Source organism: Muntiacus reevesi, chromosome 1 (assembly GCF_963930625.1).
Source record: "Muntiacus reevesi chromosome 1, mMunRee1.1, whole genome shotgun sequence".
NCBI classification, from domain to species: Eukaryota; Metazoa; Chordata; class Mammalia; order Artiodactyla; family Cervidae; genus Muntiacus; species Muntiacus reevesi.
Genome location: NC_089249.1, coordinates 123,082,417 through 123,107,108, shown reverse-complemented (window position 1 = coordinate 123,107,108; position 24,692 = coordinate 123,082,417). Strand labels below are relative to the sequence as shown.

The following is a 24,692-nucleotide window of genomic DNA, read 5'->3' as shown; positions in this document are numbered from 1 at the left end:
TTTGCAGTTACTTGCAAAATTACATACCTTTTACATTGCCCAAACTATAGACTTTTAAATCTGGTAGTAATCAGATAATTCTTTGCCAGAAAGCGAAAGTTCAGATTCTTAGAGCAAGTTAAGCATCAGCTTTTGTATTTCCTCTGTCTTCTCTTCCTGTGTATTCCTCAGATATTCACTGTCTTTGCTGACGAAGCTCTAAGTTGACTAGTTATTCTGCGTTATTAATAATCAATGTGATAAGTTTTTAAATGTGTTTTTATTTAAACAATAAAACCTGCCAAATAAGAATAATTTTAAGCCTTTATTGATTGAATTCCTATTCAAAATGAAATATTTGTATGTATTCTTTTTAATTCATGTCAATGTATGACAAAACCCACTGAAATGTTGTGAAGTGATTGGCCTCCAACTAATAAAATAATATTAAAAAAAATAAATAAATAAAATGACATCTGCTTAGCTCGTTTACATTCTTTCTGTCAGAATTTCTGCCTGAGGATTCTATATATAATTAATGTAAGAAAAACAAGACAGTAATCCCTTGATAGAAAACTGGTAATGGATTAAAAGACCATAGCTCTGAAATTCCAGGAATGTGACATCCTTTCTCAGAAAGATGCACTTAGTCCTGATGTCTAGAGATGTTGAAAAGTGCCCCCTAGTGTAATTAACCAAAGATAGATATTCGGATCATATGTTTTGTATGTTTAATAGGGATTATTAAGTGTATATTCAAATAGATATTAAATGTGATGTGAGGAGGATCATTATTTTATCTAGAATAAAACTTTGAGTGTCCATTGGAAGTTTTAGATTGCTTACCAAACCAATTGGTAAAACACAAAGTGCATATTGAGAATGTACAGAATAGTTGCCTCGGCAGTGTGACCAGTGTCTTAGAATATTGCGTCTAACATTAGTTCAGGAGTTTCTGTGAATTCACATAATGATCCTGGGATCTTATTTCTTTATTTAAGGATTTAGACTAGATTGGTGCTTTTTGAATTGTAAAATACCACCACCACCTGTTAACAGTTGTGAAGATAGTAATTAGTGGGTTATGATCAGCACTTAAAATAGCAAATGGACAACGTTATAATGAGTCCATTTTTGAAATTTGTATCAATTATATGTGAATCAAATAAGTATGTTGTTTCGATATATAGTATCATCTGTGTGGGTATAGTTTATGTGTGAGTGTGTGTAAAGAAATAACTGGATGGATAATCCTAAAAGGCTCTCCCAGTTCCAATATCCCCAAATGAAATTTTGGATGTTTAAAGTTTTCTTAGATTGAAATTTTTAAAAAAATTGAACTTATTACTTACAGATACTTTTAGTAATAAAAAGACAAGGAAGATGCAACAATTGATATTCTAAGATAGTACCTATTAAAATATAATTATTCCTAATTACTAAATGTGATAATTTAGGTCTTTCTAAAATCTCTGAGAGCATACAGAGCAGGTGATTATTTCAGATAGTCAAGTTCAGAAAATACCCTGTGATGTTAGAGTATGTCATTGAGAAATGAGTACCATTTTACTTACTTGGGGTAGAGAATTGAAAGGGGTCTAGACACTTTGAATGTGACTAGAAAGTCAAGAGGTCTTGCATGCCATACTTGGGCTTTTGGAGTTTATCAAAAAGACCTGGGAGCGCTGTCAAATCTATTAAACCTGCTGGAATTAGATTGACTTTTAGAAGGATAAAGGTAGCAGAGTGGTTGTTGAACTGAAGTAGAGAATGACCCAAAGCACAGAGATGATGAGTTATGAGAGAATTTCAGAAGAGCCATTCATGAAATGATGAGGGTGGGGCTGTAAACAGTGAGTGAAAAAAACCTCTTGATAAATAGTGAAATAAAAATCAGTTTTAGTCTTTATACACACACACTAATTGAATTTGAGTTTCTTAGTACACTGAGTTTTATTTTAGTATTTTAGAAATACCAAAAAGTATTTGATAACTTTTCAAAATAACCAAGCAAACATATGTGAAATGTTGAATCACTGAAATGAGGCTAGCTTTCTTGATTAAACAAAAACTATAGTGAGAAGAAATGTTTTGATGGGACACTTTCAACTATGCATTTCATATATTGTAGTTTTTTTTTTTAAGTGAATGTTCTTACAATTAAAAATAGTAATAGGTTAATAAGTGACCTTGATGTGGTCTTTATGTCATTTCACTTATGAGCAGAGCCTTACCTGTTTCTTGATACTGGCAATTTTAAAACATTATCTTTCCTAAGGAACCTTCCTGGACACTCTCCTGTTGACATAGTTTTCCGTCATCCACCTTTCTCTCACTGTATGAGGTGCTCTGTGTCATACTTTTAACACTGAACTGCTTAAAGGTAGAAACTGAAAAATTTATTTTTAGTATATTGTGTCTTGCTTATTTATTTAGCACATGGTATTTACTCATAAATGTTTCAGTGATGCCCAAATGACCAAAAAACCAAAATATACAGTAAGAACAGGGCTATTCGTAGAAAATGGGACTTAAAAGGTTAAAAATGGAATTATTGCAAGAAATTAAAATTTGGTCTAATAGCATTTAGACATATGATAGGTTATATTGGCATGTTAATGTTTATTTATTAAGTACTCACCTTATTGAGCGCTGTCATTATGTTGTGAACAGAATAGAATCTATACCGTCACACAGACTTTTCCATCTTTAGTCTTGAAAGTATATGAATTCAAATTATAGTATGATGGATGCTGGGAAGATATCATGAAGAAATTCCTAATTATACCTGAAAAGGTAGTGATTGTTGTTCAGTTGCTCCGTCATATCTGACTGCAACCCCCATGAACTGCAGCACACCAGGTTTCCCTGTCCTTCACCATCTCCAGGAGTTTGCTCAAACTCATATCCGTTGAGTCAGTGATGCTATCCAATCATCTCATTCTCTGTTGTCCCCTTCTCCTGCCCTCAGTCTTTCCCAGCATTAGAGTCTTTTCTGGTGAGTCTGCTCTTTGCATCAGGTAGCCAAAATACTGGAGTCACAGCTTTGGCATCAGTCTTTCCAATGAATATTCAGGGTTGACTTGCTTTAGGATTGACAGGTTTGATCTCCTTGCTGTCTACATGACTGTCAAGATCCTTCTCCAGCAACACAGTTCAAAACCATCAGTTCTTTGGTGCTCAGCACTTTTTATTGTCCAGCATGTACATCCATACTTGATTACAGGAAAAGCCATAGCTTTGACTAGATGGACCTTTGTTGGCAAAGTGATGTCTCTGTTTTTTAATATGCTGTCTAGGTTTGTCATTGTTTTTCTGGAGCCCAAGAAAATAAAACCTGTCACTGTTGCTATTGTTTCCCCATCTATTTGGCAGCAAGTGATGGGAGTGGATGCCATGATCTTTGTTTTTTGAATGTTGAGTTTTGAGTTTTAAGCCAGCTTTTTCACTCTCCTCTTTCATGTTCATCAAGAGCCTCTTTAATTCCTCTTCCCTTTCTGTCATAAGGGTGGTGTCATCTGCATATCTGAGGTTATTGATGTTTCCTTCCGCAATCTTGATTCTAGCTTGTGATTCATTCAGCCTGGCATTTTGCATGATGTACCTTGCATTTAAGTTAAATAAACAGGGAAACAATATAAAGCCTTGATGTACTCCTCCCAATTGTGAACCAGTCTGTTGTTTTGTGTCTGGTTCTAATTGTTGCTTCTTGGTCTGCATACAGGTTTCACAGTAGGCAGGTAAGGTGGTCTGGTATTCCCATCTCTTTAAGAAATTTCCACAGTTTGTTGTGATCTACACAGTCAAAAGCTTTAGCATAGTCAATGACGCTAAAGTAGATGTTTTTCTGGAGTTCTCTTGCTTTTTGTATGATCCAGCAGATGTTGGCAGTTTGATCTCTGGTTCTTCTGCCTTTCCTTAATCCAACTTCAACATTGGTTCTTGGTTCACATACTGGTGAAGCCTCCTAGGTTGAAGGATTTTTAGCGTTACTTTGCTAGCATATAAAAATAAGTACAATTGTGCGGTAGTTTGAGCATTCTTTGGCATTGCCTTTCTTTGGGATTGGAATGAATACTGACCTTTTCCAAGTCCGTGGCCACTGCTGAGTTTTCCAGATTTGCTGGCATATTGGGTGCAGCACTTTCACAACATCAACTTTTGGAATTTAAAATAGCTCAGCTGGAGTTCCATCACCTCCACTAGTGTTGCTTCCTAAGGCGCACTGACTTCACACTCCAGGATGTCTGGCATAGGTAAAAAGGTAGTGGAGTTGCTGTTAATTATGTAATTTCTGTTATTGAAGTTACTGGCATTAAATTTTTGACATCATGGTATCTCTCATTCTTGTAGATCATATAACGTTTAACACATATTGAATGTGAAAAAACCGAATGGTAAGGATATTTGGCAATAGTGGATAATGTGTGATTATTTTGGTTTTGATGAGATTGTTAGTAAAATATAGGAGATTAAGATAAAGGGATCTAGGAAAGATGACAGCCCTACCTAAAAATATAAGCAAAAGTTTTCCAGCTCCAGGAATCACAGTCTGTGCGAGCTGTATCGCTTAGGGAAACAACCTTTAGTTCCCCATGTAGAATGATCTCTTTCTTTACAGTTTCCAGAGGGCATACCCATACAAATTTCCAATAGACACTTATTACAAAAAGGATGTGTGGGCAAGCGTGTTTCTCAGACATAATGAAATTAAATTTTATTAAGAGGTTAATTTATTCAACAAGCTGACTGGGCTGGACACCGAAAGCAAAGGTGAACAAGGCAATAGAGCAGAATATAGAACCTTTTTAGTCTCTTTCTTTTGAATCCTGCAGAGGTTTATTTTTTTTTTAAGTGTTTGATCATTTAGTTTGAATAATAAAAGATGTTGACATCTGAATGCTCAGAAAGAAATTATAATAATGTTACATGTAATGAAGTTTTCATCATTAAAATCTTTGTTGCTAACCTTTGAATGACTTTGAAATTTTGCTTATCAGATTTCCAAATAAAATTTTGGCTTGTGTTATCACACAAAACTGTTACTAGATAAGGAAATCATATATTCAAACATATAGTTTACAAAACAAGTTTAATGTAACCTCTGGAAAGTCTATGAAAAATTTATTTTTCATTTTAATGTGCATCTGATGGGTGTATTTTAAACACCTAGGAAAAGTTTTGAGGGACTTCTTAGAATTGCAGTGCTGTCCATGGTAAAATCGGCTGTCCAGGTGCTGATGAGAAGTGGCCTCGAAGCACAAAAATAACTACTTCTTTACAACGTACCATGGTCTAATTAGAGGAGCAATACAGCCAGTCTTCAGATTCCTTCTGTAGTAAATTGACCTTGGATAAATAACCCCAAACCTCCATTTTCTGAGCTGTAAAATTAATGCCACATGTGTCTAAGTGCTTACTATTATTAATAATATAACCAGACACTCTGATAGATGTTTGGGATAAAAACAGGAATAAGTATCCATTTCTGTCTTCAAGGAATTTTTAGTTTTAAAAGGAGAGACATAAATAGATAAGTGTAAATCCTTGTGATAGTGCAGAGTGTGTCCATTGATGTATTGTCAACGTTATGACATAGTTTAGGGAGTGAGGTGGGATAGCTTAAGTGTATGGTCAGAGAAAACTCATCCTATTTCTAATCTTAAAAAAGGATGAGTAATAATTTGCTAAAAGCCAGAATTCTGTGGATTCAGCCAAGTCATACTGATAATTAGGTGAGATAATGTATGCTGAGTCTAGAATATTCAAAATCTTTGTGTGTCATAATCCCTTTTCCTTACCTATCTGCTAGTGTTCTATGCTTGCATGTGTGCACACGCGCGTGTGTGCGCGCGTGCACACACACACACACACACACTTGGCAAATGAACTTTCTGCCCTTAAAGAAAGTATATGAGAGACAGATGGAAACAACGGGGACTACCTTATTTCTCATTTCCTGTAATTATGATTTCATAATCTTCAAATTATCTACATATAATGAATTATTCAGTTTTATCTGGTTTACAATTTAACCAATTAGGCTGTTTCCTTAGTTTACTGGAGATGAAGCTGAGAGCTTATACCAGGTATCAAGTGCACCACTTTTTAAGGAAAGTATGTTTACTGAACTGAGTATTTTATATTTGTCAAACACTCTTTTGAATACTTTACATATAGTTACTTATTTAATCCTCACAAAACCCTCTGAGATGTAGGAACTATTTTTTGTTGTTATTCAGTCACTTAGTCATGTCGGCTCTTTGCAACCCCATGGACTGCAGCACGCCAGGCTTCCCTGTACTTCACTGTCTCCTGGAATTTGCTCAAACTCATGTCCATTGAGTCAGTGATGTCATCCAGTCATCTCATCCTCTCTCGTCTGCTTCTTCTCCTGTCCTCAGTTTTTCCTAGAATCGGGGTCTTTTCCAGTAAGTTGGCTCTTCGCATAAGGTGGCCAAAGTATTGGAGCTTCAGCTTCAGCATCAGTCCTTCCAGTGAATAATCAGGTTGGTTTCCTTTAAGAATTATTATCCCAATTTTGTAGAGAAGGAAACCCAAAGTACAGATTTTTACCTCTGAGCAATTTCACACATCTAGTAAACAGGAGCTAGGTTCAAATCTAGATGTTCCGTGCTAAACAGTGTACATCCACATAATCGAATATAGTTAAAAAGTTCCTAGAAATAAATCTTCTTGTTCTGGAATATTAATACTTTTAAGATATAGGTGGAGCCAACAACTAGGCTTTAAAACGTACAGGAAGAAAGCAGTTAGTCAGCTTATGTGATATAAGTGGATCCTTTTCTACAAGTGATTGTGATTGACAACCTTATAGAATACTGTTGCAGAGCAGAGCAGACACGGGATGTCAGAAGTCCACATCACCAGGGAGATAGAGAGAGCCTCTCACTAAAGGGTAGGAGTGATTCTTTGTCTCTGCATTCTTGCAGCATCCTGAGGAATCTGGATGTGCTGGCTCTTACTGTTTGCCTTTTCAGGAGGACTCAGAGTAGAAGAATGTACACACAGGGCATGGGAATAACCAGTGAAGCTTCCTGTAGTGTTCTTTTCCTTTGTGAATACCTTACCTCTCTTTGAAAAAGCTATAAACATTTGTTAACATGACTTGGAGGGTCTTGTGCACATAATTTTTGTAAGTGCAAAGTATTCTGTCTCTGAATCAGGTCTGATTTTTGTTTCATGATAAGTTTTTGCTCTGTCTTCTGCTAGGGAGAGCTTTAAAGAGAAGGTAGATTTTGAGCCCTTAAATAAGAGAGAAGCCTGGAAAATTAACATACATGCAGTAAAGAATTCTGTACGCAGAAACTTACAAAAGCAGTCATACATAAACTATGTTTTTAGATTATGAATAAATTATTGAGTCAGTTCCATATGCAAGTTGGTTAACTGTACATTTTAATAAATTGTTTGAAAAAATAAGTTACTGGATTTTCTTACTTAACACCTTGGTACCACAGGTATCATTTTCTTCTAAAAATAGATCCCTCACTCACTTTTCCGGCATGTAAGGGTTAACATGAACAGCAACAAAGTGGCATCCAGGGGATGTACTGGGAAGAAGCCTAGATTGGGTTGGGGAAATTTGAAACAAACAAGAGGGTCATTATGAGTTGGAAGGGGTGGGGAGTAGGAAAAACTCATGTAATCTATAGGAGACAGGCCTTGCTTTAGCAAAATACTTCTTTCCTTATTGAATCGATATGTTTGGGCACAGACCACCCAAGAAAAATCTGTATCAGATGCAATGATGGAATTAAGATGTAAGGAGCAGGGGCATATCTAGTCTTTGGAAAAACCACCTGGTCTGTGTAGGCATCTGATATACAAAGTCTGGTAGCTAAGAACAAGAAAGGTCTCGGAAACACTTTGAGTCTCAGGGTGAGAGATGGTATATTTTCAGATCATTCCCCAGAAGGGGAACAGGATTTTCATTATCCTACTCAGCACAGTGCCATTTTGTTCACCCATTCACTTTAACCCAAGTTCTGCTTCTTGGCACTTCTGATTTGTTGGTCAGTTTTCATCACCTCCTTGACAGCTGAGCCCAGTTGGTCTTAAATAGTTGGTCACTGTTATCCCAAAAAAGGATGTCTGCTTCCTGGGTTTCTTTTTGTTCCTACATATTTATGTGTATATTATTTTGCATAATTCTCTGAGAACACATTCCCAAATCAGTAAATATTGTTCATTAAATTATTATTTGTAGTATTTATTATCACGTTTGAATTATAAAATTGTCTATGAGGATTGCATCATTCTATTTTATCAATGTACTTTTGAACCATTTTACTATTTTGATTCCTTAGTTTGCCTAACTTTTCATTGTTACGAGCATCTTTTTATCCAAATCAGTGTCAAATTTTGGGTTCTTTTCAGAACAATTTTTGCAAAAGAAATTCCATGAGACTGGTTTCAGAAAGATTGTATCAGTTTGTAATCTCAGAAATACATGAGGCTATATGTTTTACAATACTCAAACAAATAGACCTTTGGTAATTTGCTAGAAGATTTCATCAGATTTTAATTTTTTGCCTTGTTCTTACCAATTAAATTGAGCATTGTATATGTTTATTTGTTACTTATGTTTATTTCATTTTCCTTTGTTTTCCTTTACCTGCTTTTAAACTGATTCTCATGATTTGTAAGCACTTCTTATATAAAGTATTTAAACCTTGTGGTATTTGTTTAGACAGTTTATCTTGGGAGTTAATTTTCTAAAACATGCCTGTTGTCATTATAAATCAGATTCACCTAATCTTGCTCTCATTTTCTGATAAGAAGTGCTTGTTTCTAAGACCTTTATCAAACCTTTCTTCTTTTTATTTTTTTAATAGTAAGGGAGCTTTTTTTATCTGGCAATATTCAGCTTCATAAGGGTGAAGTTTAAAAGTATTCAGAGTTTTAAAGGGAAATAAACATTTAAACTACCAGGGAAGGGACATTAGATTAATACACTGAGTCACAGCAATATGGGCTGAAACAGGATTCCTAAGAGCCTTTCCTCCCTACAATTCCTTTTAATTCATTAAAATGTCTGAATACAGAAGTTTGAACTGCTATATTGCCTCTGTGCTATTGGTTCATATAGGACACAAGTATGAAAGATGACACCAGGCTGGGTTGTGTAAGAGCAGGGTTGGGTCTGCTACGGTGCTTTTTCTTGTTCTCTTTATGTTCAGTTTGGCAGTTAAATACAAGATAGGATATAATTTTAACTGCAGAAAAGTAGTAGCGTTTGTTTTTTAAGGCAGCATTTTCACTGTTCGTTGTCACTGTACGATTTCTTGTTCTCTTTACGATGTCAGATTAAATTTATTCTTCCCATCCCCTCGTCCCTGCCTGACTGCTCTGGTAACACGGATTTGAGAATAGTTTGAGTGTGCTCGTTAAAACCTCATCTTTCCCTTAAAAATTGAACAGACCTCAACATCACAATGTAAATAGTAACACCGAAACCAACCGTGCAATCAAAATCATTATATTGTCAATTAAGGAATTATATGATAACCTTCATACCTTTATTTGGGGAGTGGTTTCTGTTTTCACTAAGAGTAGCACAGTAGAATACTTGTGTAAGTTGTCTCTTTGTCAGGGATAAATTGTATCGCTAAATGGGCTTTGTGTGGTTTGTGGAAGTGGAGTTGACTCCAAATTGAGAATTTCAGTTTTCTTTTTCTTTTTTTTGCTTTTGAGAATTGTTAGTTTCTGTGGTTTATATCAGAAGAATAGTCTGGTGGAGAAATTAGAATATGCTGACAACACAAATACATGTGAATGAATGACTGAGCAGTAAATATGTTTAGGCGGAGGTGCGAAAGATGTTAGTAAAAGATAACTTCAGAAATGCTGATTCCCATTTGGAGGTTGTTTTGATTATTTGAGTTTGCATTTTCAAGTGAAGTTCACAAAATGGGCTGAGGACTGGATTTGGTTTTATTCATTTTACAGCTTTTAACTGGTCCAGGAGCATTGAAAAATATAACGGCACACTACTACGGTGTTCACCGGATTAACTTCTTAAAAAGTTTTTGTTTTATATATCTTAGATAAACTTGGTTAGTTATTACAGTTGCTCTTTATATCTTTTATAAATTTAACTTTACAACTTGTTCATGAGATACAATATAGCCTTTGTTTATTAAGGGAGAGTTACATGTTAGTAGTAACTGTCTAGTTTGGGGTTTAAGAAGTTCCATATATGTCCTGTAACTTATTTATATATTTATTTTTAAAGACATGGAAGTTGTTTGTTTTTTTTTTTTTTTTTTTGGCTGCACTGGGTCTTCATTGCTGTGTGTGGGCTTTCTCTGATTGCAGCGAGCAGGGGCTACTCTTCATTGTTTTTCAAGGGCTGCTCATTACGGTTGCTTCCCTTGTTGGCAAAGAACAGGCTCTAGGGCTTCAGTAATTGTGGCACATAGCCTCAAGCTGTGGAGCATGGGCTTCATTGCCTCTTGGCATTTTGGCATTTGAGATCTTCTCAGGCCCACTCAAGCAGTAGAGACTCTGCCTGCAATGCAGAAGACAAAGGCGACGTGGGTTTGATCCCTGGGTCAAGAAGATCCCCTGCAGGAGGGCATGGCAACCCACTCCAATGTTCTTGTCTGGAGAATCCCATGGAGAGAGAAGCTTGGCAGGCTACAGTCCATAGGGTCATATAGAGAGTTGGACATGGCTGAAGTGACTGAGCACACACAGCAAACCTGAGACGCAGCCTGTGTCCCCTGCACTGGCAGGGGGATGCTTAACCACCGTACCACCAGGGAAGTCCTGCAATATAATTCATAATAAAATTTTAAGCATTGTTTTGGGGAAAGGGAAGGAAATGAAATAAATCAACTTTGATCCCATGAGGTTTCTTTCTTTCTTTCTTTTTTGAGATGGGAAAGGAAGGACATCAGTAAGAATTTCTTTTTCTAGAACCTATTGGAAAATGCCTTCTCTCCTCTAGCAGAAAAGCTTTTCTGTCGTCTTCAATAGTATGAGTGTGTTCAGTTAAATAGATTTTTCTTTTAAAAAGCCCTAACTTCCTAAAATCTTTGAGGTTTTAGGGAAAAAGTCTTTTATGGCATGTTGGAAGAAAGACAAGGAATTTCTCCTTTCTTCAGTGAGGAAAAGGTTAAATGCTTGACCCTTTTTTAAAAATGATCCAAGCGTTAGTGTGGCTAAAAATTTGTGAAAAAGTCAAGATAAGAGTTGAGACTCGTTTCAGTCTGTGTTATCTTTCCTACCTGAAGTGAGAAATAAATACCTCATAGGAATGTTTGTGGAGATACAATGCCTTTCCCTTCTAGAATACTTGTTTGAGTCAGCAGTAGTGAATGTGATTACCTTTGAATCTCTGTTTGAGAAAGAGATGAGTGGGTGGTTTCAGTACAGTTTCAGTGTAGTTAACTCAGAATTGGTATTAATTGCCCCCGTTATAGATGCCTTTAGTGAGGAAGCCAGGTGTAACCCTGGTAACTTCTTCACACCTTTAGAGTTCATTGTTACCAAATAAAAGTTAGTTGACATGAAAGTCTCACACACATTGTTGTCCTTCTTGTGATTCAACTAAAGTGTACCTTTTCAAAAATGAAATTATGTGGTTAATAGGTTTTTTTTTTTTTTGGTGTGGGACTTTTAGATATTGTTTATGTTTAAATAGAAGATATTAACAAAAAGACTTAAAATCTGAAATTTGATTTTCTGATATGGGAGAACTTCCTGGGGAATACTTTAAATGAGGTCTTCACCCCTTGGTAGTTGTATTCATCAGACTAATAACAGTGACAGGAAAGGAATAGAGTCCTTTAGCTGGTTGGCTTAGGGTGAGTCACTGGATGAAGGAACAAGACTCATATTTTTGCTTTGTTTAAGTGCTTTTAAGAATGTATATTCTGAAGTTGGGTGGGGTGAGGCAAGTTAATGGAATTTCTGATAGTAGGAAGGGTAACAAAAAATAATAAAACTGTTAGAAAACAGTAAATAATGTGGAAGTAGAAATAAGTTGTATCTAAAGAGATGATGAAATTGTTATTTTCTTACTTTCTGTAATTATTCTCTAGTTTTTTTGCTGTTGTTGTCAATGAATAATTCATACAGAATTATTTGCGAATTTTGATTTGGTAGTTCTAGTCATTTGACTTGAGAAATTGCATTTCTTATAGTAACTTTTTAATGTCAAACTGGTTTTAACTAGTAGTTATAAAAATAATAAATATGAAGAGTGTTTACTGAGGGAAGGAAAGGGGGAGTGGTAAAGTTGCTCTTCTGGTTTCTTGGATGAGTTTACATGACCAGTGACCACAACTCCTGGGTGATTTTGAACTCCAGCAGGTGATCAGTCATGTAAGGGTGCATTTCATAGTTGAGTCCCATAATTTGGAGACTCTGGTGAGGATGTCATCTTAGTTACATTTATTTATATATATATATATTTCCTGACATCTGGATTTTTAAATAAAACATTTTCTGATAATGTACTTAGCTTAAACTTCCAAACTAGGAACTTAATGTATAAAAAGACACAATTGTGGTTTGTGTGTTTTCTCCCCCTCTATAAGAACGTCTTCATTTTATATTCTTGGTTATATTTGACATATTAAACTGTACAAGAAATTAAAGTATGTTTAATTTCTTTAAATTATGAATAAAATAATGCATAAAATAAAATTAAGCAAAAGTTGAATATTGTGTGCCATGCAATGTGTCAGAAAGTAAGGATAAAAAAATAAATAGGCTTCACTTTTTTCTATTCATCAGCTCAGAGTTCAGTAGGAGAGAAATAAAAGTAAATAACATGTTAACTGCTCTGATAGTGGAGCTCATAGTTTTTCATTCTCTCATTGCATTCCTACACCTATTTATTTGTTTAACATTTCTTTATTTTACATCCACTATAAAGAGACCACTGTAAACTGATTCTTTTTTAGGCTTGGCATTGTAATGGCGAACCAAATATACAAGATAACTCCTCAAGGAGAACTCACTCTCTGTGGAAGCTGTCCAGACACAGGGGTCATTGTCATTTATTTCAGTGTTGTATCCCAAGTGTTTGTAAGAGTGCTTAGGCACAGACTAGGTGTTCATAAATGTTTATTGGAAGAAAGAAAACAGATGACCCAAACCTGGGCTCAGGTTCTTCTTTGCCTGTTGTTTGGGAATCCTTGAACTGGATTTTGGAGAATAGTTGTTTCTTAAGAGAAAAATAACTAGAACATCCTGTGCAGAGGGCTTAGGCCCTAGGTGGTAAGGATAATATTGAGGCTTAATACAATATTCACTAGTATTTCAAAGTAGATCAGAATGAAAGTATTGTATGTTTATGAACTTTCCAGAAGTTGTAGCTATCAGTGTATGCTAAGACTATTAAAAGCATCTATCTGTAGCATATCTTATTCTTATTAGACATAAGGGATTTTTCTTTTAAAGTTCAGTATTAAACTGATAGTATTTTATAACTTTTAAATTGCTATGTATTAGTGGCACTTGTGAATTACTAATCACCATTGGATAATATGCAAGTTTTTAAGTGGGAGAGATCAATTTCTTTCTAATAAGGAATTTAATGTTCAAATGTTTTGAAAGACTTATAATGCATAGTTTCTCCTTAAAATATTGAAAGCCTTTTCTGGAGTAGGCATATTTGAACCAAGAAGCTGATAGCATCTGACAGTATATTTTTACCTTTTGAGTGTGCAGAGTGTCCAGAATTTTGTAATTTTAGCACATCACACAGATAAAGTTTTTTTTGCTGTTTATGTAATTGGAGTTTATTACGCACTATTTTTTTAATCATATATTTATTAGAAATGTTTGTGTATTCCTATGTAAATCTTAGTGTTTTGTGTATAAATTGATCTTACTTGAAACTATAAACATTCATCTTAAAAAAATCCTTGTTCAAAGTACCTCATAATTTAAAATATATCCAAAATAAAAACAATTGTAAACCAGAACAACACAGGAAGTCATATAACTCATATATAGTGAGTTGACTATTTTGTGGTTGAGTGAGTGAAAGTTGCTCAGTCATGTCTTGACTCTTTGCGACCCATTGAACTGTAGCTCAACAGGCTCATCTATCCATGAGATTTCCCATCAAAGAATACTGGAGTGGAGGGAATCTTCCCCACCCAGAAATTGAATTCAGGTCTCCTGCATTGCAGGGAAATTCTTTACTGTCTCAGTCACCCGCGAAGCCCAGTTTTGTGGTTACGTTAATAACCTTTAATATTTCGAACACTTTGTTTTGCAAGAAATTTAAATATTTGTAAGGATTATTGTTTCATGCTAAGTTTATTAACACACAAATTGCAACATTTACAAGGCCAGGATGCTGGAAAATGATACTGCATTACTTTATCTTCTCCATTCTTGTCATGAACACAAGTTCAGAGGTGAGGTGAAAGTAGTTTTTGTTATTGTTTTATTTCTACTTACATCATGGTTTAGACTCCTCACATAATAGTAACAGGTTAAAGAATTATATGTTAATGAACACAAAAATTAGTTATTTTAGGGTTTGATTGATAAAAGTTATCTCTTAAATTGAACTAACAGAGCAAAACAATAGAGTGACATTATGCAAACTTACAGGGAATGAGTTTTAACATACTGCCTTTAGTATACAAAGATTCAGTTCAGTTCAATTTAGTCAGTCATGTCTGACTCTGTGACCCCATGGACTGCAGCATGCCAGGCTTCCCTCTCCATCACCAACTCCCGAAGCCTGCTCAAACTCATGTCCATTGAGTCGGTGATGCCATCTAACCTTCTCATCCTCTGTTGTTACATTCTCCTCCTGCCTTCAACTTTCCCAGCATCAGGGTCTTTTCTAGTGAGTCAGTTCTTTGCATCAGGGGACCAAATTATTGGAACTTCGGCATCAGTCTTTCCAATGAATATCCAGGGCTGATTCCTTTAGGATTGACTGGTTGGATCTCCTTGCTCTCCAAGGGAATCTCGAGAGTCTTCTCCAACACCACAGTTCAAAAGCATCAGTTCTTTGGTGCTCAGCTTTCTTTATAATCCAGCTCTCACATGCATACATGACTACTGGAAAAACCATAGCTTTGACTAGGTGGACCTTTGTCGGTAACGGAGTGTCTCTGCTTTTTAATATGCTGTCTAGGTTGGTCACATCTTTTCTTCCCAGGAGCAAGTGTCTTTTAATTTCATGGCTGCTGTCACCACCTGCAGTGCTTTTGGAGCCCCAAAAGATAAACTTGGTCACTTTTTCCATTGTTTCCCTATCTATTTGCCATGAAGTAATGGGACCTTGATGCCATGATCTTAGTTTTCTGAATGTTGAGTTTTAAGCCAACTTTTTCATTCTCCTCTTTCACTTTCATCAAAAGGCTCTTTAGTTCTTCAATTTCTGCCATAAGGGTGGTGTCATCTGCATATCTGAGATTATTGATATTTCTCACAGCAATCTTGATTCCAGCTTGTGCTTCATCCAGCCTGGCATTTGGCATGATGTACTCTGCATATAAGTAAATAAGCAGGGTGACAATATATAGCTTTGACATACTCCTTTCCTGATTGGGAGGGAACAAGTCTGTTGTTCCATGTTCAGTTCTAACTGTTACTTCTGACCTGCATACAGATTTCTCAAGAGGCAGGTTAGGTGGTCTGGTATTCCCATCTCTTTTAAGAATTTTCTGCAGTTTGTTGTGATCCACACAAAGGCTCTGGAGTAGTCAATAAAGCAGAAGTAGATGTTTTTCTGGAACTCTCTTGCTTTTTCTATGGTCCAACGGATGTTGGCAATTTGAAAGATTTTCATACAATGGCAAGTTTTATTACAAATCCTTCATTTTTAAAATTTATTTATAATAATCTCATTACTATGCAGTGATAAATGTAAAAGTTGAAGAAAGTGAAATAATTTACTTTTTAAGTTTACTTTCAACTTTCTCTTTTCATCAAATTAAAATGAAATGGAAATAAGTTTTCTGGAAGCTTCTAAACTAAAGTTCAGCCTGGTAGAAATCATGCACCCTCTTCATCAATTATTTTTCTTGTTTCCATTTTAGGAATGAAACTCATTAACATATATAAACAGGTATAAATCAATGATTTCATATGGCAATACTGGTAATAGAGTGTGGTCTGCGTTAATGTCTGTAGGGCTTGAAGTCACAGCCTCAGTCCCATAGAGGACCCTGATAATCAAATAAGTGGTGCTTATGGGGAATGATTGAAGGTGGGCGGAGAAGGGGACGACAGAGGATAAGATAGTTGGATGGCATCACCAACTCAATGGACATGAGTTTGGGTAAACTCTGTGAGTTGGTGATGGACAGGGAGGCCTGGTGTGCTACAGTCCATGGGCTCGCAAAGAGTCGGACATGACTGAGTTACTGAACTGAACTGAATGGGGACCCTAGCTGCCATGAGCAGGAGCATCCATGACAGGGTTTAGTTCAAAGTAAAACCAGAAAAGTTGAAGTTTTTGTTTTATAGCTTAATAAGAAGTCTTTTGAAGAAATGATTTTACAGAAATGTCCAAAGACCAGACTGATGGAGACAATGTTAGAAAAGCAAAATGTTCCTAATCAAGAGCTTGAAGTCCAAGCTTATCACAACATACTATTTATTGCCAGAGTAGCATACTTTTCTTGCAAAATGCTCATAAATGATGTGAAATCTAATGTTAGAATTCCAATTCTGGTCTTACAAATTCCCATTTCATAGCAGTACATCTGTTTATTAGGAGTTATCCCCTGAATGTGAATGATTTCAGTCCTAAGTCACTGCACCTGTTGCCAGGAAATATTTATTCCAATCACTGGCCTAAAGCACAGAGAGTTATCGCTTGACATTTTATAGCTTGGGGGTGGGTGGGGGGACTGTCTTTCCAAAATCATTTGTTTACAGTAGAAAAAATGGAGCAAAACAGTTTATTTTACTCCAAGTACCACTATTTGCCACGGTTCACATTTGCACAGCACAGAGCAGCAATATTGATTTTTTGTTCATAGGGTCTTCCATAAGTTTTTTCTTCAACTGTCAGAATTGTAAGATGGATTGGATTATATTTTGTTTGTTGGGATGCTTACATTTTTCTTTGTTGAGATAGAAATAGATTGAAATACAACTTAGAATAAATGTCATAGTGTGATTAAAGAGCTTTAATTTGGACATTTCTTTATGCTGTTGATGTTGATTTAAGCAAATTCGTTGACTACTTGACCATCAGAGAACTGTTTCCTTTCTTGCCCTTCTTGCACTGGACTAGAGGCACCCAGCACGTCTTAACTATGTTCTTTCCAATGGTGGTCCCCACACCTGCTGCTAATTGCCATTATCATTTGGATGCTCATTAAAATTACATTGAAGAACATGAATTTGGGAGCTGAAGTACTGGGGTTTCAAACCTTGATTTCATTCTTACTGATGTATGATTTTGGAAAACATGATTTTTCGGTGCCATAATTTCCTCCTTTGTAAAATAGTAATAATAATAATACCTATCTTGTTTGGTTGTTTTGAGGATTTGTAGTCAGTAAATATTTGTTAAGTCTTTAAAGGGACTTTGATTGATGATGGGATGAAGAGAGTAGCAGTTCCTCTTCCTGCAAACAGTTATAAAACTGAACAGAATTGTCAACAACCGCATTTTAGGGCTTTAGAGATTAACCAGAGCCAAATAAGAAATTAGGAAGGATTTCTTTATGAAAAGCTGATGGAACTTGCATTACACACAGTTGAAGTTTAAAGCCTTCTAGCCTTGGGCTGTCCTTACACTCCTTCCCCCTCTTACCCCCTGCCACATTCTTTGGTTACTTCATTGTGGTTAGTTTCATCAGAGCAAGGCAGGGGTCTTGAAAATCTGTGACTGAACTGCCGGGAAGAGTTGGCTTGATTTGGAGTAGAGGATGGAAACCCATGCCTAGGAATAAAAGTAGTAAACACTGTGGAAAAGAGATGGGGAAACCCCTTAGCTCTGCTAACCTGAGGTTGGGGTCCCCGTTGGGGAAACTGAGGGTCAGTCTGGAGCATAACCAGGAAACCTTGGAAATGAAGGAGCCAAACATTTTCTGTGCATTCTTGACTGACTGGAAAGCTGTACACATAGCAGAGGAGATGTGAGGGGATACTGCAGAAAGGAAAGAACCACGGCTGACTTGAAAACTGCTTGAGCTTTGAACACTCTCCCTAACACACAGATCAATCAGCAGAGGGTGGCGACCTTATTACAGGTTCATCAGTTGTGTGTGGAAGTCTTTGCTCAATCATTGGCCGATCACTAAGCTATGCAGGGATAGGTGTAATCCGTAAGAACTCAGGCTAGAAAATAAACATAAGAGTTAAAATAACAATGACAACAATGAGCAGAGACATAGCACCTTCTAGCTACAGGAGAAGTGTGCGTGCATGTGTGCTCAGTCACTTCAGTCATGTCCAGCTCTTTGCTACTTTAGGGACTGTAGCCCACAATGGGATTCTCCAGGTAAGAAAAGTAGACTGGGATACCATGCCCTCCTCCAGGATATCTTCCAGCCCAGGGATTGAAGGGGATCGAATCTGTGTTTCCTGCAGGTGGATTCTTTACTGCTGAGTCACCCAGAAGACAGGAGAAGACAGCAGATTAAATTCAGTCAGAACGCTAAAAGGAAAATAAAATTAACAACATCAGTTCTCAGCGGAAAGAAATTTAGAGTTGCTAACAGTATATTATTTAAAATGTTTAATTTTCAAAAGACCCAACAAAATTTACAAGACAGGAGAAAAAGTGGATAAAAAGCGTTCAATAGAAACTACTACCTCTGATGTGGGCCCACACATTAGATTTAGAAGATAAACATTTCATAGTGGCTATTATGAATATTTTCACAGATCAAAGGAAAACTATATTAGGGAATTAAAAGGAAATATGATGATGACCTAACAAATATGTAATAAAGAAAACCTATTTTTAAAAAGCCTTGGAGAAATTCTTAGCACATTTTAGTTATTATATCAGTGTGTTGCAGTTAAATACGTTTTCGCCAAATACAGATATCCTATCTTCATCTGAACCCAGAGATTCTGATTCAGTAGGACTGGATTAGGGCTCGAAGATCTGTCTTTAAAAAAAAAAAAAAAACTTTCCAGATGACTCTGATGCAAATTCATATTTGAGAGTCAGTCATATACTCCTAGCCAGTTATTTTAAAAATTGTTCTGAAAAATGCACAATATCAAAAAGTAAAAGAAAGTATTAGTGCCTCAGTCATGTCTAGCTCTTTGCGACCCCATGGACGGTGGCCTGCCAGGCTCGTCTGTCTATGGAATTATGCAAGAATACTGGAGTAGATAGCCATTCCCATCTCCAAGGGGACCTTACCAACTCAGGGATCAAACCCAGGTCTTCTGCATTGCAGGCAGATTCTTTACCATCTGAGGCAGCAGGGAGGCTCCAAAACAATTCTGAACTCAAAAGGAAGAAGGTGCAATTAAGATAAGGTGGTTACAACTCTGATGATTTCTTCTTTTGACTCGCTAAGCCTTTAGAGCGTAAAAGTCACTCAGTCGTGTGCAATTCTTTGCAACCCCATGGTCTATACAGTCCATGGAATTCTCCAGGCCAGAATACTGGAATGGGTAGCCTTTCCTTCTCCAGGGGATTTTCCCAACCCAGGGACTGAACCCAGGTCTCCCACATTGCAGGCAGATTCTTTACCAGCTGAGCCACAAGAATACTGGAATACTCCAAGAATACTGAAGTGGGTAGCCTATTCCTTCTCCAAGAGATCTACCTGACCCAGGAATCAAACCAGGGTCTCCTGCATTGCAGGCAGATTCTTTACCAACTGAGCTATGAGGGAAGCACCCCATATTAATGTGATATAAATAGCAATGTAGAATACATGTTTTTAGGAGTAAGTCTTGTTCTGCATTTTCACAAGCTTTACTTAGTGAAAATACTGAATTTTAAAAATTAATATTAATTGCAATAGTTTTATTTAAGACTTTCCAAACTTCTTTGAAGTTCTTTGCTGGTAGAAAGAGTTTTAAGTTTTAAGCCATACCCCTTGAAGTTTATAGGAAAATAGGGAGAAAAGACTATAGAAAGAGTAACAATTTACATTTTTCTTAAAAAATATATGCTTTCTGCCATCCTCTGCCAAGATGGCGCCTGTGAAAAAGCATGTGGCGAAGCAGGAAGCAGGTCTTGAAGTTTATTCTTGACTGTACCCATCTTATAGAAGATGGATGCATGGATGCTGCCAATGTTGAGCGATGTCTTCAGGAGAGAATCAAAGTGAATGGAAAAGCTGGGAATCTTGGTGGAGAAAAGCAAGTTCACTGTAACTTCCAAGGGGCCTTTTTACAAAATGTATCTGAAATATCTCACCAAAAATATTTGAGGTATTTGGTTATGCATAGTTGCTAACAACAAAGTTATGAATTGCATTACTTTTAGATTAATTAAGATGAAGAAGAGGAGGAAGATGAGAAGTAAAACTCAATTATCTGGAATATTTTTATGAGTTCCTGAATAAAATTTAGGAGCCCCCCCCAAAAGTTTATGTATGTTTTTCTTTTGATTTCATAATTGGCCATGTTTATTTTCTCTCTTCCAATAAATCTTTGATTGCAATAGTTAATCTGGAAAGATGTCTGCTTGTGGTTTGTGTGTGTGTGTATGTGTTAGTTGCACGTTCATGTCTGACTCTTTGTGACTCCATGGACTGGGGCCAGCCAGGCTCCTGTGTCCATGGAATTCTCCAGACAAGAATACTGGAGTGGGTTTCCATTTCCTTCTCCAGGGGATCTTCCCGACCGACGGATTGAACCTGTGTCTTCCCACATTGCAGGCAGAGTCTTTACTATTGGAGCTATCTTGGCTAATTCATCTCAGGTGCTTTTGAGAATTTTCGTGGCAGTACTACATTATTTGCCCTTGTCCATCCATGCTAACATTCTCATATATGTATGTTTATGAGCAACAAATTTATTCATTAGCATGTATACTTGATTAAAAGGTGTTTGCTTGTTTTAAATTATAGATTGGTGAAATTTGATAGGACTTTGAAATGACTTTCATTCTTCAGAAAAATAAATTAAAACCCAGAAAAATAAAATGACTCAGCCAGGTTCAAAAGGCTGACCCAGACACTGGTTCCAGTAGTCATGTATGAATATGAGAGTTGGACCATGAAGAAAGCTGAACGCCAAAGAATTTATGCTTTTGAACTGTGATGTTGGAGAAGACTCTTGACAGTCCTTGGACTGCAAGGAGATCCAACCAGTCCATCCTAAAGGAATTCAGTCCTGAATATTCACTGGAAGGATTGATGTTGAAGCTGAAACTCTTAATACTCTGGCCACCTGATGCAAAGAACTGACTCATTTAAAAAGACTCTGGTGCTGGGAAAGACTGAAGACGGGAGGAGAAGGGGCGATGGAGGATGAGAAGGTTGGATGCCATCCCTGATTCGATGGGCATGAGTTTGAGCAGGCTTCTGGTGTTGGTGATGGACAGGGGGAAGCCTCGCGAGCTGTAGTCAGTGGTATCACAGAGTCAGATGCACCTGAGTGACTGAACTGAGCTCTTTATACATGTCTGCACTTGAACAGTGTAGATTTTACTCTACTAATAAGTTTATGGCACACATCACTGCATTTCCATAAATACAGTTTCATCATTATCTATATGTTGTGTGAACCTTTAAAATAATTGTTTCCTGTCAGTTCACTAACATTTTTGATAAATTTCAGATAGTATGAAAAATTATAAAATAAATCTTGTTTATATTATTGACATGGAAGTCTTGAAAAGTTCCAGAATCCCTTTCTGTTCATGGCTGTTACTAAGAGCATGGGCTCTGGAATCTGAGAACCTCGCCTGTGTTAAAATCTAATTCACAGTAAATCCTTGAAACCTTGAATGATCTACTTGATGCCTTAGTTTCATACTCTGTAAATTGGTATTAATACAGTAACTACTCCATTTCTTTTACTGTTGTAATTGTTGATGATGTTGGTGAGCATAAAAAAGGGTGATCCATAAAAAGCATTTAGGGCAGTATCTAAACATTGTAATTGCTATATAAATGTTAGCCCCTAAATATATTTCTTCAGATTTGATTTTTTATGAATATAAATGTTTATCCATAGGATTTAAATAAAGTTAAATAAGATAATGTTCATATGCATCTTTCTTTTGAGAAACACTAATGAACCCCAGTAGTACCTAGAAAATAATAAATTGACAGCATTTAAATATTTTTCTTGTTTTGAGGATACACATAATTTTATTGATTATAGTTTATTTTTTCTCAATGCACACTCTGTTTTCACTGCCAAAGAAAATAGATTACGTACTGTAATTTAGAAAATAGTGAAAGTGAAGTCCCTCAGTCATGACGGCCTCTGCGTGTGGACTGTAGCCTACTAGGCACCTCTGTCCATGGGATTCTCCAGGCAAGAATACTGGAGTGGGTTGCCACTTTCTTCTCCAGGGGATCTTCCCGACCCAGAGATAGAACCTGTGTCTCCCGAGTTGTAGACAGACACTTTAACCTCTGAGCCACCAGGGAAGCCCAATAGAAAATAGAAAACACATTGTAATTTATATTGTTTTAGACAAATACTAGTTGTTAAGTTTAGCAATTTCTTTTGACAGAATTTATTGGAATTATGTATCATGTACCAATCTAGGCACTGGAATTACAACTATCATCACAGTATAGCAGGAAAGACATACATTAAAAATGAACGTAATAACAGCACCATGTGGTAATAAGTATTTAATACTATGAATAAAAAGTGTTTAATACTAAAATGTTAATAACATGTTATGTTAATACTATTTTAATAACAAGTAACTAGATAATAAGTAATATTATGATGTCTTAAATCATTATTCACCTGTTTTTGAGCCAGATTTTTGGAAAGAGACACTTTCAATTTAAGACAGTGAACGTTGTAGTGTTAAATAAATCAACATTCACCATGAAGAATTCATTCTGTTCTATGCAGTGAAAGTATAAGTACCGTTATCCTTTTTTCAGAAGACTCTGTATTAGAAATCTACATTAGTAAATTGTTTACATCTTTCTATTTTTTTCCTTTCTTTTTCGTACTTTACTTTTGTGGATGACTAATATTAATTTAAAAATCTTTTATCTGAACTAACTGCCAGACTTCTGCAATTTTCAAATATCTTTCAAAAGCAGAAGAAAATTCACCTAGAATCATGACTATAATCCTGGAAACTATCATCAATAAAAATTAAAGCTGAACTTAAAAACCACAGTGTTTCAGAATGAGTTCTATATTTTTGACAAATACTACAACTTATGAATTTTGACTCTAAGCCAGAATAACATGTTCTTACAATAACATGTTCTCATTTGTAATATTCTCTAATATGATCTACTAGGAATTACAATTGCAGATCATCTCTGCTTTTAAAATATGCTCTGCTCCAAAATTTCATATGATGTCACTTGCTTGAATTTTCACACAGCTTATTTTGTCACATAAATAAGTGTCAGCTTCTGTCAGCTTCTTCATAGTATTTAATACTGTGTTGTTCATTGTCTTAAATCATAAGTGTTCGCTTTCCTAAATTTTTGCTCTCTCATTTGTTTTTGAGCAAGACTTTAGGAAAGAGAACACGATTTAAGGCGATGAATATTATAGTATTAAATAAATCAATTAAATATAATACTAGCTTAAGATGCATTGTTTATATAAGCACCACAGTATCAGTAAATGAAAGAAAGTAATATATGTAAGCATTTATTTATGAACTTGGGAAAAGGTTGAAAGGTTGGCCTCTTTACTGTTTGTCTTGATATTGCCCTTCTTCCTTTCTGTATTCCTTGTTCATTGATAGTGTACTTCTCTTTTAGAAATCTCATAAGACCATAAATCTTCTTAGTAAAAACCTACCAAGGCTGGTGTTTGCCTCAATCCTCTGAAGACTTTTGTGCTCTAAACTGTGTCCTTTTTGTGTCTCTCTGTTTCAGTTGTGTTTTGTTTTCTCAGTGGAACTGAGAACTCAGCCACGTTTTAGAATTGCTCATTTTCTAAATGATACCAACGTGTGAACCAGTAATCCTTTTGCAGTATTATTTGCATCTTAGAAAGAAGATGCATGTTTATCCAGAAAACTTTTAGTTTTCTTCATTTAGTGAGAGGCATTGTACAATAGTTAAAACGAACAGATTTTCGCATTGAATTAACCTGGGCAGAACCTAGTTTTTCAGCTTGGAAGTTTATGTCTTGGAACAGTTTACTTCTTAATATCATTTTTAATTTTTTTTCCAGTAAAAAGGGATGTGAGGGAAAGCCTATGTGATGCAAAATAATTTATAGAGATAAAAAAAATACTAAAATTAATGCTCATCTTTTGTATCAGGAATGCTATAGATGGCAACATGTTAGAGAACTGAAATAAGAAATTGGGTCAATGTAGAAGTTTCGAAGAGTTGACTCATTGGAAAAGACCTTGATGCTGGGAGGGATTGGGGGCAGGATGAGAAGGGGACGACAGAGGATGAGATGGCTGGATGGCATCACCGACTTGATGTACATGAGTTTGAGTAAACTCCAGGAGTTTGTGATGGACAGGGAGGTCTGGCGTGCTGCGATTCATGGGGTGGCAAAGAGTCAGACACAACTGAGCGGCTGAAGTGAACTGAGAAGTTTTTGATATAGTCGGTATCCCATAGGTAGCAACCAGCACACATAGATGTGCTGTG

General features: G+C 36.1%; 1 protein-coding gene and 1 pseudogene across 10 annotated transcripts in view; both read left to right on the top strand.

Moving 5' to 3' along the window:
- ADGRL2 (adhesion G protein-coupled receptor L2) overlaps positions 1 to 24,692 on the top strand; it is a 203,017-nt gene that overhangs the window by 91,182 nt on the left and 87,143 nt on the right. The window lies entirely within an intron of this gene.
- Positions 20,107 to 20,440, top strand: LOC136150839 (large ribosomal subunit protein eL22 pseudogene; annotated as a pseudogene).